Source organism: Lissotriton helveticus, chromosome 10 (assembly GCF_964261635.1).
Source record: "Lissotriton helveticus chromosome 10, aLisHel1.1, whole genome shotgun sequence".
NCBI classification, from domain to species: Eukaryota; Metazoa; Chordata; class Amphibia; order Caudata; family Salamandridae; genus Lissotriton; species Lissotriton helveticus.
Window position 1 is genome coordinate 183,250,072 of NC_136071.1, and position 15,661 is coordinate 183,265,732.

Genomic DNA, 15,661 nt, shown 5'->3' on the forward strand with positions numbered 1-15,661 from the left:
GACTTCTATGGAAGGTGAAGCTTCTGGCCTCTGGTAACCATTATAGAGCTTAGAGGGCGGTGAAAAGTATGACCTAGAATGGTTTTGCAGCTGCATTCTTAATTATGTGTCTTCCTATTTACTAGGTGAGCTGCTCTAAACTTTATATCGTTCATGTCATCTTATTGGGAGGGTTATATGTCTAAACAACTACTGCCTAAACCACGACTTCCTGAACCACAAGTTTTCAACGAGCTATCCTAAACCACTACTTTTTTTTCAACGACTTTCTAAACCACGAAAAGAATCACCTCGTGACTGGCCAATAGATGGCAGTATTTTAATAACAATTCTTCCACGAAATATTTTTTAATTGCCGATTATCCATTTCTTTGATAATTTATTTTTCGTATATTTTAATATATATAGTCATATTTTTTTAAACCTAACGAGCTCCAAATTAGTCTCACCTGTAGTCCTTCACATAAGATTTGTGACACCTCTGCTTATTTCATCCTTGTTGACAACGTGTTAAAGCTGAGCTGGCTGCTGATTAAACCGCAGAGCCCGTGGTCACGGCTTCTGCCCTTCATTCCAAAAAACTTCAATGGTGACAGCCCAAAATTCTTCAAGACGGATTTCCTCATGCAGAGCCTTTTAATCACGTCTGCCTGATGGTTTTAGAGCAAATTATTGCGAGGTTTAAAAATTGAAGATGAGAGTCCGTTTGAAGTAAACATTTCTGTCCCTTCACAACGGATTTCTCGCACTTGAAGACTTGCCTTTGTTGTCTTTTCTGGTAAACAGGCCAGCTGCACAGAGCGACTGAGTCAGCCTTATACTAGTAGTAATTGCTTATTGCTCGAGGGCTGTTAACTCTTAAACGCAACTGTCTGCATGTCAGGATCTTTAAAACACAGAGATTACTTCCTTTGGAGATGAGTGACGTAACACTCCAACACTCCCCAATCAAAGTGTAGATGAGGGGTAGGGGGCGGAGAGAAGTGACGTACTTCACATACTTCCCGGAAGTATTATTCTTCGTTGTAAAGGACTTCATTGAAAAGTCGTGGTTCAGGACTTCGTGGAATGTGAATCTTCATTGTTAAGACTTCGTTTTTAAGGTAAGCCGTTGTTTGAACTTCGTTTTTAGGTCTCGTGACCTATCAATGCACATGCGCATTGAGAGAAGCGAGACTATAGGGCTTTAGACAAAGTTTAACTAACTGTGGCGATTTGGTGCTGTGCCCGTGCGCTTGCGCATTGACCTAAAATGCGCGTGCACATCATCAAATCGCCATCTGTTCCCTCAGCCGCACTCCTCCCACACCTTTGAAGTGAAGCTTTGCTTCACTTCAAAGGCCCCTGCTGCTTCACACCCTCATGCCGCTCTCCCCGCTCCGCCCCCTCCCGCCGTGTCGCATTTCTCCTCCCCCACTTTCACTTTGACGGCCGCAGGCCGTCTCTCATGTTTCTCCTTTTTTTTGTTTTGTTGATTCTGGTTTTTATTTTTTCTCGCATTTCTTCGGCATTTGTTTAAATCTGCCATTTATCGCATTTCTCCTCCCCCACTTTCACTTTGACGGCCGCAGGCCGTCTCTCGTGTTTCTCCTTTTTTTTTTTTGTTGATTCTGGTTTTAATTTTTTCTCGCATTTCTTCGGCATTTGTTTAAATCTGCCATTTATCCTATCCTTTGTCCTATCCTTCGTTCTTGTGTTACTCTTTCCCTTTGTTGCTTTCTTCCTTGTTTTGTTAATTTTGCGCTTTTGTAATGTTATGTTTTACTGTCGCGCTACATTGGTAATAATGTTACGCTTTTGTGTCTGCTACAGGGTGTCCCACAGCAGAGCTACCCCTCGATGAACACAGAGCCCAGTGTATTGTGCAGTAGGTAGCAGAGCAAGGCCTCTACCTACTCAGAACAGATGTTTAGGCCTCAGATAGCTGAACTAGCCCTAACTAGCTAACTATGCCGACCATGACGTGTTCACCGTTCTTACATTGGGATTAAGATTGTAAGGTTTTAAACTCACGCAGTATCATGGTGGCGAGACCATCTGGGTAGTTATGTATGTACGTCCGAGCGCGCTCAGCATAGGGAGTGCATGTCATTTCAAAAACATCAGCTGTATTTTTATGCCCAGATTTAGCTAATATTAACTTTGTTCAGGCTCACCCGACACACTTGTATTGGATTATGCTACTCATTGGAATTCTTAGGTGCTAATATTTACCTATTATATTACTTTATTTTATGGTAGAGACCCTTGAAATAGGGTCATCCGACCCGGAATGCATTGGGTACAGGCATACGCAATTAGCAATTATTTGATATATTGATAGAATATTCAGTAACATCACTAGAGTAAACACAGAATTTTGATCAGCAAAAGTAAGACAAACGAAGAGTGTGAATAAATAACAGTGAAACCTAATAGACGTGTGAAAAGAGTTTCATTTAAAATGTGCGTTTGTGGTTTTGAAAAGGAAACCATTTGGTTTGTATGTTCAATGCATCCAGGGCAGCAAGTGGGGATCCGCTACCAGCCCATAGGGTCGTAATATCTTTAATACCTGACCCTGCTTGATACAGGGTGATGTCCACATGGGGGAGTGTCGTCAAAACCTCTTTGTTCTTATTTCTTGCTCCGTGGGTGATCCTTTTTTGTCTGATTAAGTGGCTCCATTCTGTTCAAGTGGTCTTCAGCGCCTTCTCTCATAGCTCCCCACAGTGCTACTTGCGAGGATGATGATGATATCCTAAAGGAGTGAAATGGGGGCGTGGCTGCTGATACTCTGCCGCGTCTCCTATTTTAATCAATGTTTATTATTTTGTTATAAATGGCTGTGCCCACTTACTCTCCCCACCTTTAACCTACTTCTCGTCCCTCTGCTTGTAACTACGCACTCTCTACCCTCAGTTATGGGGTCTAGCCCCCCCCCCTATCCGTTCCATCTTTTCTCTCGCGCTCTGTCCTTTCTCCCCTTTTCTTTCCCGCTCTCTCCAGTGTCCACCTCCTGGGCCTGTCCACTCGCCCCCCCCCCTTTGAACCCGCGTCCACCCCTCTGTCTCCTCTCGTGTTCACCCCTCCTCTCTCCCATCTCCGCTCCGTCTGTCTATCTGCTTCTCTCTCATCCTCTTCCTCCCGGTCTCTCCACTTCCCTCCCCATCTCTCCTCACCGCCCTCCCCCCACCCATCCCCGCCAGCTCTTTCTTCGTCCACGAATAGAAAGATATTCCCAGCAAAAAATACCGGAATAGAAAAAACGAGGGAAATACTCAAAATAACTCTATAGATAGGGAAGAAAATTAAAATGACATTACGAGATTCTTTAGAAATAGTGCGAAGGCTGCAGCTCCCACCAGGGCGCATTCGCTCTCTCTGTCTCTCCTTTCTCTCTCTCCATATCTCTCTCTCCCCCCCCTCTCTCTCTCTCTCTCCCCTCTCTCTCTCTCTCCTTTCTCTCTCTCTCTCTCTCTCTCTCTCCTTTCTCTCTCTCTCTCCACTCTCTCTCTCTCTCCACTCTCGCTCTCTCTCCTTTCTCTCTCTCTCTCCTTTCTCTCTCCCTCTCTCTCTCTCTCCACTCTCTCTCTCTCTCCTTTCTCTCTCTCTCTCCACTCTCGCTCTCTCCATCTCTCTCCCCCTCTCTCTCTCTCTCTCCATCTCTTTCCCCCTCTCTCTATCTCCCTCTCTCTCGCTCTTTCTCTTTCCCCCCTCTCTCTCCCTCTCTCCTCTCTCTCGCCTTTCTCTCCCCTCTCTCCTTTCTCTCTCTCTCCTTCTCTTTCTCTTTCCCCCTCTCTCTCGCTCTAACTCTTTCTCTTCCCCCCCTCTCTCTCCCTCCCCCTTTTTCTCCCTCCCCCTTTTTCTCCCTCCCCCTTTCTCTCTTTCTGTCTTTCTTTCTATGTGGCAGAGTTGACTTGTTTATGCAGCAAAGAAAGAAAAATTATGCTATAATTATGTGGCACCTCTTTTAGTTTAAAATCAGTGTAAAACAGCAGATCTCATTTCATGTGCCTCACTCGGCGGTGGTTTAAACTTCAGCGAGTGGGCCCCCCGCCCAAGACTACGTGCAATAAGGCCTTGCACAGCTGCCAACAGGTTTGCAAAGCGGAATCCTCAAGCAGCAACACCAGCAGATTGAGTCTGAACCCTACTGAAAGGGCTGGGCGGGACGGAGGCCTGCGAGGGAGAGCATACCCCGTCCCTGCAGTCACAGTCGCAAAATGCTCTTTTATTTTATGGATTTCAGGCTCTGCCCCTGGGAGTGAAGTGAAGCGCATTTGGGGGTCCCCTGCATGCTTCCCCCTGTCCCCACACCCTCACATTAAAAAATGCAAGTGGCGCTCGCAGACAGGGACCACTTTGTGAATGGTCACCCCCAGTTTTGGTGGGGGGGAACCAACACCCATTAAAGATTTTCGAATCAGTAGGGACGCCCAGTTTATGCCGCCTTTCCCTATCAATCCATATTATGTGTCAAAGATCGCATTGTGAGTCACAAAGACATTTATTTACGTCTTGTAATGAACCTTACGTACATTGCGATTTAGGGCTGTGTCTCTATAAAGCCTGTAATTTTCCAAATTACAGATTTTACGACTGCAAAACTCTTATGTGCATCAGGCCGTGCGTTTTTTGTTTCCTGCTCAGGACAAAGATCTTTCCACTGGGGGAGGTTTATTCATCTTGGGCAACATTGTCGCTTCTTTATATGCCGGACTACAGCAATAAACGACTGAAGATGACTGGTTAACATTCCTAAAGTGTCTGGGTGCAGCACTTTTAATAACTGTCAATTAAATAACGGAATTATGGATTGGGTGATGACTGACGGAAATAAACTTTTCATAGAAAATGCTGAAAGTCACATTTTCCCACTGGGCTGGGTATAGCTCATCGCTTTATTGGCTTGCTGTCTGCAAGATAGCACAGCGAGTTGAATACTCCCTGCTGGCAGATATAGTGATCTGAAAGTCGCCATTTGAAATCCTGGCAATGCCGACCGAGCCTGTCATCCTTCTGAGGTTGGTAAAGTGAGTGGTAAAAGCAACATCTGTTATTTTACAATGCTTATTTTATTGATAAATTATTAAGGTGCTTTAAAACACCAGGTCTCGTATGAAACGCTCTCTCTATATGTGCAAGCATTATAGACATACATGTTTATTACTGCAGGTTCCTAAGTAATGCGGCGCAGTTTTACATATGGGTGTGTGGGTCTCTATAGGTGGCACAGGCTGATGGGTGCTATGGCGACATCTCTCTTTTCCCTCGTGTCGTCACTGCCGTCTCTCTTACCTTCTCCCTACCCCCTCTCTCTCTCTGTACCCTTTCTTTTTATGGCCCCTCTAAACGCTCTGCTATGTTGTCTCCATCCCTCAACTCTCTCACAGCATCACTCAGCTCAACCACAGCATCACTCAGCGCAACCACAGCATCACTCAGCATCACCACAGCATCACTGGTTCAAATATGTTCTCTCAATGTTTCAAGCTTTATTACAAATGTCAAAAAAGATGTTAATATTTCACTTCTGTTCTTGGATTTTCGTCACAATAAAATACACTGAACATAACCTTCACTAAAGTTATTTACAAACGTTTAAGCTATTGCCATTATAAATGACAATCACTTTTATTTAAGTATTAATTATTTAAAAAAGTTAAAAGCCATTGTTATTTGTAATATCAATACATCTAAGTCACGTAAATACAAAACATGTTGCATTACAAATGCTATAGGTGTCACATTTGCGAAGGTTATAACTATTGGCATTGTAAATGACAAAACTATTAATTTAGCTATTTTAAAAAACAACACATAAATAAAAAAAATGTCATTTATAAGACCAATAGCTCAAACTTTCCTAATGCGAGACCTATTGCATTTCCAATGCTTGTTTAGGATGTTTCCCAATTGGGAGAGCCTCGGGTTGGTGGTGATTGGCACTTTTTGATGGAATTTTAAATAAGAGACCATTCAGCATAGACATCTCAAGCTGTAAATTGATGCCCATGTAACCTGGTGAAATTGAAGTGCCAGCAGGAGGCTGATATTTATTTCACACCTAAAATCCTTACTTGGAGTGTCAGGCTAGGAATTGGGCTCAGTAGACCAGATAGTGTGTGGGGGAGGGAGTGGGCAGTGGCTAGGCGGGTGTTTACACAAGCTAGTATTTCCGTTTTTGATGTTTTGGTTTGAGGTAATTTCTTCGCATCCACAATTCTTTGGCTGAAAGGCATTGGCCAATGGCACATGACAAGAAGTTGGATGGGCTTTCAACTTTAGTGTAATCCTGTGTCATTCACCTGGTTGTAGAAGTTGAGTTTGAAAGAGGTGATCAGCTTATTTAGTGGTCTGTGGTATATGTCATTGGGGGAGATGGTGAATCCTTGGGATTCTTCAGCTGCCAAGGGAAAATAGTTGGACAGAAAAGATGGAGAGACTGTTAAAATGGCACCAGCACAGTGAAGAAAGGATCCCAATTGATTTGTGTCTCTGCAGCAAAGTCCCACTACACAATTACGGTCCACTGTAGTTTTGATGTGCCCCATGTAACGATGAGTGCAGATCCTGTGCTTCTGCCTGGGGAAGGCCTGTTTGGGTGTTGTCAAGTAATTATTCTCCTAAGTGTAGCCATATTTTTGTTCATACATATCTCTTTCAGTCTACTTTACAAGGAGAGGATCATCACACATTAGTCCATATGCAGATGGGAGTGTTGGGTTGTAGCCTGTAGAATAGGTTTGATGTGGGCAATTTTAAGTTCTCCAGTGTTTAGGCCAAACTGTAGCAAGCAGCTGATATATCTCTGCATTTGCAGCTGAGCTGTGGACAAGAAGGTCCTTTAAAATTTTCAGAGGGCTAACTCTTTGCAGTCGGTGAGCAATGAGGATTTTAACCCTCACTCTCAGTGGGACAATGGGTTTCATATGGAGCCTTAAATCTGTGAACAAAGTCGATACTCTCATCTTCCTGCTTGCCATACTGGACACAGGGAGCCTTAGCCGCCCTGCAGCTCCAGCGATAAATGCGGAACAGGTGCAATCTGGACACTAGAATACCCTATTGAGGTAAATGCAGCATACTAACTGACTGAGTGAGTGAAACAGTGCGAGGGCAGAAGAATGTGTTGATTCAGCCTTTGGAAACTCAGATACCCATGATGCTTGTGTGCATTTTGGGTTGAGAGATATTTATTAGGACAAGGGGCACTTGAGCACTCCTTCATGGGAGCAAGGAGAGGGGGTGACACTGGGCAATAGCATCACAATCACTGGAGCACCCCCATCAGGAAGGTGAGAAGATCTGAGGGCAGAAGCTGATTATCTTAACCATGAGCTCAACATGGATGGAATAGAGATTGAAATTATGAGCAGAGGAAGCCACTTGAAGAGCCGTCTCTGTAAAATATCGTACTGAGGTTGGCAGCTGAAAGATGGCACTACAATTGAAAACTTTATATGACTGAGACAACCATTGAAGAGCCAAGTCATACAATGGAAGACACAGGAGCTGAGAAGCATTGCTGGTGCAGAGAAACGGGGGATGTCCCGACCACTGCGCCAGAAGCAGAAGCCACCAAGGTGGGATTTGTTATCCCTTTCATTCAGAGCTCTGGTGCTCCTCTGATACCTGCTAGTCTGAGGGGCAGATGTACTGTAGGTAATATAATCAGGCTCAGAAGAAAGAAAGATCTTGTGATGGGCAGAGACACATGAGAATTTATGAAACACATCTGTGGCATCCGCGGGTGAAATCAACCAAGGGAACTGAGAAGAGCAGCCAACTGGGGGCCTGGAAGTGGAGTAAACGCCTGAGGCTATCAGACGTATCCTCTGATCCCCCCCAAACTATGATCCCTAAGTGTTGGCATCCTGACAACACTTCTTGAGATTCTGCCGATTTCCCTCATAAAAGGCTCACCCTCCAATGCATCTTGCTGCCAAGTGCTGCTGGAGATAGCCATGCCGGCTGCAGAATCAGAAATTGAAAATTGGGCCCTGGAGGGCGTGACCGGGAAAAGAACTGAACAAGATTTATATCTACAGTCTAATTATGAATACTAGATGATACGCTCCTGGTGTCAAAGAGATGTTTACTTAAGGCTGTCACATATAGATATTATTTGCTCTAGTTAGCCATGTGTGCCCTTGTTCATTTACTGGTAGAGGGGTTTGGTCTTCGGGTAAGGTCTGGCTGCTACCCTACTTTGTGTTATGGTTGTACACTTGTTTGAGATATTTGCAAATTTTGCGATACAAACCCAGCTCAAACTTTACAGTGGTCGCTTGGAGCAAAGACTTCTATACTAAGGGAGGTGATGGGCGACTCCGAGTTGCTTCGTGGAGCCCCTCTGCGATTGAAGTTTGATATGGAGCCAGGTCCAATACACTCATGTCCCCCAGTGGACACTCTGTATGTTCCTGCAAAGGCTAGTTTCTTCCTGGTTTCTTTAAATGTAGAGTTTCAACTCCCCCGTAAAGAGGTGAGCAATACTGAAGTGGCTGCATAAAAACGAAATTGATGTAGCCTTCTTACAAGAAACTGTCCTATTGGAAAAGGATGCTAGATCGCTCAGGTCATATTGGTACCCCAGACAAATTGACACCCACAATGACTCCAAAAACAGGGCACAGTCAAATTCAAATTGAGCTTTATTTCGATATACATTTTTCATATCATAAAAGCGTACTTTTAAAATAAAAAAATAAAAACAATACAATACAATACACATATAACAGTAAATCACAAGAAACCAGTACCATTTCAGTTTGGATGAAAAAACAAAAGGGGATATTAGTCATGTTCATACATAAAGAATACAATAAATACTTTAACATTTTAAGATTATACGAATCTCCAAACCCTAAAAATTAAAACAATTTCTAGAACATGTACAATCATTGTATTTTTACATCGAGTTTCTAAATTTCACCAATAATTTCAAAAATTTGATAAGAGTATAAATTAATTTCGGGGTTTCCATCCTTTGTAATTTAAAAAACGCCTCTCTACAAGAACGGAGACCCCACTCCTTAAGAATAGGTCTGAGCAAGATTTTTCTGGGAACATAATAAAATTTACAGAATAAAGTGCAGTCCAAATTTTATTGGGGGGCAACATCATCACAGGGACAAGGCAAAATGTCCCTCGACCAATCATTACAAGATGGAAATGTGATCAACCGAAAAAAGGAACCCATTCTAAATCTAGATAGAAGCAATCTAGCAAAGCAATTGGTATCGCTAATAAGATATAATTGAGGACCCCGTTCGGGAGTTAAATGTTGGTAGGCTTGCACAGAGTTTTTCAGTTTCTCAGTGTTCCATCTTTTAATCTCTAGATGGTCCATAACCATTTTGCGTAACCCTTTCCTTGAAATTGATTCCATGGTAAGGGGTTTTTTAAAAAACTCCGGGTGACCAATATCACTCATCATTTTTTCTACTGCAGCCAACCATTTAATACGCTTTACACCATCCAGTAGTAGACAGTCAGATATGGTGTTGCGATTAAACGTTGTTTCAGGGGTCAACCAGAGCTTATGCCATAGGAGGATGGGTTCCGTCGTTATAAGATCCGATATATATGATAGGCCAAGTTCTATATGGATAAAATAATTAGGAGTGGATTTCGGGACCCCTAGGAGATATCGGAGGAAACGATTCTCAGTTTGTTGTATGCAGAGTGCGGAATCGATCCCCCACACCCCTGAACCATAGATGGCCGTAGTCACACATTTGGCTCTATAAATGACGATCAGCTCTTTGACAGGTCTGCCACCAATTTTAATTGCAAAGTTCTGCAATGCTCCAATAGCCTTGGAAAAGGCAAATTTTCTAGCTAAAATAGCATTTTTCCAAGTGGCTTTCCTATAAAAACAAATCCCTAAATACGGAAATTGATCAATTGTCTCTATTTTTTTATTCTCTATAAAAAATAGGACAGGGTATTTTTTTAATTCCCTGGCGGCAGGACATAGAGAAAGTTTTTGTGATGTTAACCTTCAGTCCCTTTTCCCTCATAAAGAAAGTGAACTTAGAGACTGCCCTTTGAAAGCCCAGGATGGTCCGAGATAAAATTGCGGCGTCATCCGCATATAAGAGGATGGGAACAGGGCGGCCTTGTACCACGGGGTAATCATAGCAAAAGTTGTTCAGGTGTTCACCAATTTTGTTTATATAGAGGGAGAAAAGCAGGGGTGCCAAAATGCACCCCTGCCTTACTCCCCTCCTGATCGAAAATCTAGAAGAACATTCTCCCCGTTGTCCAAAGCGAACCCTCGCTCCAGCATCTTTGTATAATTCTCTAATAAAATTTAAAATTGGAGGATCCAGACCAAGACTCTCTAGGGCAGCCCACAGTTGTTTGTGTTCAACACAATCAAAAGCTGAACTTAAATCTATAAAAGTAATAAAAAGGTTCCCTTTTTTTGCTACAGTATATTTTGAAATTAAAAGGTGTAAATTAAGACTCTGCTCAACCGTCCCCATACCTTGCCGAAAACCATACTGAAGAAACGAAAGAATATTAGCTTCCTCAATCCAATTTTGCATTCGTTTTAGTATAATACGCCCCGCTACCTTCATTAAGGCGTCAATAAGAGAGATTGGACGGTAGCAGGAAGGGTCACGCCTGTCCCCTTTTTTTAAAAATGGGGACTACTATAGCTTCTGACCATGTATGTATTAAACCATGGGAATTAGCACAGTTCATCACTAGGGCTAACAATGGTGCCCAGAAGTCTAACTTAGCTTTAAAAACATCTATTGGTATTGAGTCCGGGCCCGGTGCCTTTCCGGACGGGCTTTCTCTAATAGCCAGACTTACCTCTTCACATGAAAAAACAATATCCAACGGGAGATTTTTAGTGGAGGATCCGGGATTGACAAATGGTACAATACTGCCCTCACAAGAAATACAGTCTGGCTCTGGGCAATCATACAGATTTTTAAAATGAGCAACCCAAGTGTCCCCATTGATAGCAATGTCTAACATTTCCGGTTGATTACCTCGTAAGAAAGGGGCGTTTACAGCCTTCCAAAAGGCCGTGGCATCTTTGTTTTTTGAAGCTGAAATTAAGGCTTCCCAGGCCTTTTGTTTCAAGGCTTTCTGTCTATTCTTCATTGCCCCGCGATATTGAGATCTTGCCTGTCTAATAGCCTCTATAGATCGCGGAGTTGTATGTAAAGCCTTTTTCAAGGTTTTAAGAGCAGAGGTACAATATCTATCAAACCAACCTCTATTTTTATTGAGACCAACTTTGGGTTGACGAGTCAATAAGGATTTTAATGTCTCCTGAATTTTAGTAAAAGAGCCTAGTATTTTTAGAGGGTCTTCTGATGGAGATAGACAGATGTCAATCTCCGCTCGTCTTTTAGATAGAACATTTTTAAAGAATGTTTCAGGGATCAACTTGTCCCATTTGTTGGTGTAGCCATTTGTCCTTCCCATGGAGATCTGTGGTTGATAATTAATAGTCTTCGGCATAGTTTGTGACCTCTCTAACTGCTTTCTTATACTAAACGTTAAGGTGTAATGGTCTCCGTAAACACCGTCCAAGGTGTTCCATAAGGAAAGTAGGGAGGCATGTGATTTAGAATAAAGGGTAAAGTCAATCACAGTGTTTGAGCCTCTTCCATGGAAGGTAGTTTGGAAGGGTATAGGCGGTGAGCATAGTTCATTTACATGTTCCAAATTAAAATAAAAAAGAAAACTGTTTAAACTGTCCCCTATTTTTGAATGGGTAAAATGATTCGAGGTATCATCCATTGAAAAAACAGGGCACAGTCAGTCCTTTGAGACTCTGGCTGCTCTTTAATCCTGACTCAATATCGAGAAAGAAAACTGGGAGGACAGTAAAGAATAAGGGCCACCGAGGGATATTAGATGTTATATATATATTCACTGAAAAAACCATAGGTTTTACAGATGTTATAGTTAGGAATTAGCATTTTAAAAAACCTTTGAAATTCACCAAAAAAACATAGATTTCAGGGACGTTATAGTTAGTTGGACATTTGACTCCTATAAAACTAGAGAAATTTGCCTGTTATAGCTAGTTGAGCTAACTATAACTCGCGCCCCCGCAATGCACTGCAGATGATGTCACATATGTCAAAAAGAAAAGGGAATGGCCCAACTATCCAAGGGACTGGGTACCAACAAATTGAATGTCAAAAATCACAATTCCCTTGGAATATTCCAAGCTACAGTCACACTCAATGATTCACACTTCACACTACATCCATAATCGGTGCCACAAAGGTGCAAATCCCATAGTTATCAATGCAAAACACACCATAATTCTGAAAGACCCCAAAAGGTTTTTTACAAGAAAATATAAATTTATTCTGGATCAGAGGGTTAAAAACATTAAAAACTTTTTATAATTACACATTACACATCTAGTAATTCCCCCAAAAATTCACTTGCATTAAAAATCATACACAATCTACATCAAAAAGAGATAAAAAAAATGTGATATTATGATACATAAAAGAAAGTTAATTCAATGAAATCTCTTGTAACTCGGTCAGAGTCATGTATGACAAGTGCTGATAAAGTGGTTCCTTGAATTTAGCTATGTTCGTAGCGTTGATTATGTGAGTAATTATGGATGAGTGGCGCATTGTGACTGCATGCATAGATATATGAGTCCATATTATAGTCCTGTATTGATGAGTAACTACATATATAAGTGACTGGATGTGTGTGTAGACCTAGGAAATAGTGAGTGGTATATAGTATATGGCATTCTTGTGTGTATGGTTTCAAAAATAGTAGTCTGCATTTTAGAATGGGTGTATCAAAGTTTATATTAGAACATCAGTATGTGCGTCAGATTGCCACGTGGATGATGTCATGAGTGATGTCATCAGTGATGTCACTGACCATGTCATGAGTGATGTAATATGTGACATCATCAGCAGTGCATTGCGGGCGCGCGAGTTATAGTTAGCTCAACTAACTATAACAGGCGAATTTCTCTGGTTTTATATGAGTCAAATGTCCAACTAACTGTAACGTCCCTGAAACCTATGTTTTTTTTAGTATATATATATATATATTTATAACATATTTAAACTTTACAGAAACACATAGTCACTGGATGATGTCATCAGTGATGTCATTTGAGATGTCATCAGTGATGTCACTGACCATGTCATGAATGATGTAATATGTGAAGTCACCAGCAGTGCATTGTGGGGGCGCGAGTTATAGTTAGCTCAGCTAACTATAACGGACACATTTCTCTAGTTTTCTGGAAGTGAAATGTCCAACTAACTACAACGTCCTTGAAACCAGTGGTTTTTTTCAGTTAATTTCTAAGGTTTTTTAAATGTTTATTTCTAACTATACCGTCCCGGAAACCTATGGTTTTTTCAGTGAATTTCAAAAGTTTTTTAAATACTAATTTCTAATTATAACGTCCCAGGAACCTATGGCTTTTTCAGTGAATTTCAAAGGTTTCTTAAATGCTAATTTATAACTATGCCTACAGAGCTAGGACATGTGCAGAAAGAGGAAGAAATGCGCAGAAAGTAGCAAGAGAAATGCAGAAAGAGGCAACAGAAGTCCATAAAGACGAAGAAAGGTGCTGAAAGAAGTAAAAGATGTGCACAAAGAGCCAACAGAGGAGCAGAAAGAGGCCTTGTTGCAAAGTCATCCTGTGCTCCCAACATTTTGTTGACGGGTACTGGTGGTAACTGACTCTGACTAACCAGGCCTAGAACCAGTGCAATGCTAAAAGACACTTAGAATACAGTGAAAACCCCTACATACACTAGGGAAAACTATGCATTGGAGTACCCCTGTGATTGGCATGACCTCCCTTGTAAGGCCCTAGTACATAATAGGGCAGGGGGATTAAAACTACCTCTAAGTCAGAGTTGCAGAAAGATGCTTCTTTACGTAGTAGTCACTTTTGCAGAGTGGTGGAGAAAGGGTGCTGGTCCTCCGATCAGTGCTCAGGGATTCCGCTGCATAGGACTTAGAGGAGGTACTAGAAGGGCTAATTGGTACCCAAAGTCCCTCAGGAGTAAATTGGACTTTTCCCCCCATCCCGTAGTCTGCCAGGAGGCTGGTTTGCAGAGTGGTGGAGAAAGAGGGGCATGTCCTTCGAAGATGTCTTAGCAATCCCACTGTGTGGGACTTACTGGAGGTATCAAGAGGGGTAGTTGACCCCCAAGGACAACCTTGGTGTCCAAATACCCCTCTTATTACCTCCAGTAAGTCCCACACAGCAGGACTGCTAAGTTCTCATAGCAGGCCACACCCCCTTTGCCCACCACTCAGCAAACACTCTCCCTGGCTTGCTCTTGGATGGGGATTGAAGTCCCCTTTGCTGCTTGGGGTCTTTTAGGTGCCAATTAGCCTACCTCTTACCTCCAGTAAGCCCCATACAATGGGACTGCTGAGAGGTGTATAATGGCCTCGCCCCCTTTCCCCACCACTCTACAAACGCGCCCCTGGCGCATTGTAAGTTGGGAAATTAAGTCCCCGTGAATACTGAGGGTCCCTTGGGGCCAACTAGCCCACCAGGTACTTCCAGTAACCGCCACATAGCTGGTTTGCAGAGAGGTAGCCTGAGGCCACACTCCCTCTTTACACCACTCTGCAAACGCAGCTCCTGGCACACTGCTGCTCGGGGGATGAAGTCCACTTGTGTCCTGAGGTCCTCAGGACACAAGTGGACCTTATCGCCCCACCAGCAGTGCGCCATAAGTCGCGTTTGCAGAGTGGTGTAAAAAGGGGCGTGGCCTCGGACCACCTCTCTGTAATTGAGCTGTGTGGCGCATACTGGAGGTACCTGGTGGGCTAGTTGGCCCCCAGGGACCCTCAGTATTCAAGGGAACTTAATCCCCCAAATTACAACGCGCCACGTCAGGAAGAATTGTGTGCAAAATATATATATACATGTATATATATATATATATATATATATATATATAGACAAGCTTGTGGTTCCTCCTGTCACGTCCATCTCATGGGCTGGGTGTGAAGCAGTTGGTGCAGGACCCGCTATGTACACCAAAAATCAGCACTACGTCAGAGTCAACAAAGCTCGCAATCTAGTATGCAAAGATCACAAATGTATTAGTCGGCTAAGCATTTCCACCAATAGGTCTTTTTCACAACCTAATGTCAGTAAATGCATTAGGTTTCACCTATGTGATTAGTAATAAGCTGTTTTTGTTGTAAGCTGCAGCTGAGTGAATAGTTGTGCAATATAAGTTACTGAAAGTCTATTCAAGTGTTTTGATTTGTTTTTTAAGAAAGGCAATACATTGTGCTGAAAGGAATCCTGGGCATCAGAGCTTCAACACTGGGCCGACATCAGTTAAAGTACACTAAGAAATCTGTGCAGCTAGAGAAAGTTTAGTGTGCAGCCTGGGAAATTTGAGTAAAGGCACAATAAAATAAAGAAAATGTTCGAGAATCAAACGATGTAGCCTTGTATGCTGCTTTGAAAAGCATTCTTCAAATGCATCGGGAGAGTAGATCCAGCCATCAAAGCAGATGAGAAGCGGATGAGAATGAATAATTAGCCCTCGGAATACCAATAAGAGAAACACAACCAAAAAAAAGAAATACAACGCTCAACCAATAAAAGCGAAGGAAAACTAAAGGGACAAGCCCACAGACAAATAAGAAGTGAATAAGAAGTGAAGGC